Below are 1,732 nucleotides of genomic sequence, written 5' to 3' on the forward strand. Positions count from 1 at the left end.
ATCTTCTCTTATTTCATGGAGAATGATGGAGTGCTCATGATGTTCCACCCTTAATTGTTCAACATTGTGGCTCAAATCTTCCAAGGAAGTGTTGAGTTGTTCCCAATAGTTGTTGGGAGGAAAGTGCATCCCTTGAGGCATCTCAGGGATTTCTTGATGATGAGCTTCCTCATGCATCTCTTGAGAACTGTGAAAGGTCTCTCTTGCTTGCTCCATCCTCTTCTTGGTGATGGGCATATCCTCTTCAATGGAGATGTCTCCTTTTATGATAACTCCAGCTGAGTAACATAGATGGCAAATAAGGTGAGGAAAAGCTAGCCTTGCCATGGTGGAGGACTTGTCGGCTATTTTGTAGATTTCATTGGAGATGACCTCATGAACTTCTACTTCCTCTCCAATCATGATGCTATGAATCATGATGGCCCGATCCACAGTAACTTCAGATCGGTTGCTAGTGGGAATGATGGAGCGTTGAATAAACTCCAACCATCCTCTAGCCATAGGCTTGAGGTCCAGTCTTCTTAGTTGAACTGGCTTGCCTTTGGAGTCTCTTCTCCATTGAGCTCCTTCCACACATATGTCCATTAGGACTTGGTCCAACCTTTGATTAAAGTTGACCCTTCTAGTGTAGGGGCGTTCATCTCCTTGCATCATGGGCAAGTGAAACGCCAACCTCACATTTTCCGGATTGAAATCTAAGTATTTCCCCCGAACCATTGTGAGATAATTCTTTGGATTTGGGTTCATACTTTGATAATGATTCTTAGTGATCCATGCATTGGCTTAGAACTCTTGAACCATTAAGATTCTGACTTGTTGCATGGGGTTGGTTAAGACTTCCCAACCTCTTCTTCGGATCTCATGTCGGATATCTGGATACTCATGTTTCTTGAGCTTGAAAGGGACCTCAGGGATCACCTTCTTCTTTGCCACAACATCATAGAAGTGGTCTTGATGGCTCTTGGAGATGAATCTTTCCATCTTCCATGACTCGGAGATGGAAGCTTTTGTCGTCCCTTTTCCTTTTCTAGAGGATTCTCCGGCCTTAGGTGCCATTGATGGTAGTGGAAAACAAAAAAGATTGTGCTTTGACCACACCAAACTTAAAATATTGCTCGTCCTCGAGCAATAGAAGAAAGAAGAGATGAAGAAGAAGAAGAGAATATGGTAGAGAGGGAGAGATGTGGGTTTGGCCAAGGTGAAGAAGAGGGGGTTGTGTTGTGTGAAAATGAAGTAGAATGGAAGGGTATATATAGGGAGAGGGGTTAAACGCCGTGTGGTGCACATTCTGGGTGTTCAACGCCCATGTAAAGCATGTTTCTAGCGTTGAACACCAGTTTCATGCTTGTTACTGGCGTTCAGCGCCAGCTTTTCTTCTCTAGGCACATTCCTGGCGTTCAGCGCCAGAATGTTGCTTGTTTCTGGTGTTCAGCGCCAGAATGATGCTCTGTTCTGGCGTTGAACGCCGGCCAGATGCATCTTACTGGCGTTGAACGCCAGCCTGTGCTTCCTCCAGGGTTTGATTTTTTTCTTCTGCTGTTTTTGATTCTGTTTTTAATTTTTATGATTTTTTCGTGACTACTCATGATCATGTACCTAATAAAACACAAAATAACAATAAAATAAAAATTAGATAAATAAAATTGGGTTGCCTCCCAACAAGCGCTTCTTTAATGTCAATAGCTTGACAGTGGCTCTCATGGAGCCACAAGGTGATCAGGTCAATATTGTA

This window comes from Arachis duranensis, chromosome 2 (genome assembly GCF_000817695.3).
Source record: "Arachis duranensis cultivar V14167 chromosome 2, aradu.V14167.gnm2.J7QH, whole genome shotgun sequence".
Lineage (NCBI taxonomy): Eukaryota > Viridiplantae > Streptophyta > Magnoliopsida > Fabales > Fabaceae > Arachis > Arachis duranensis.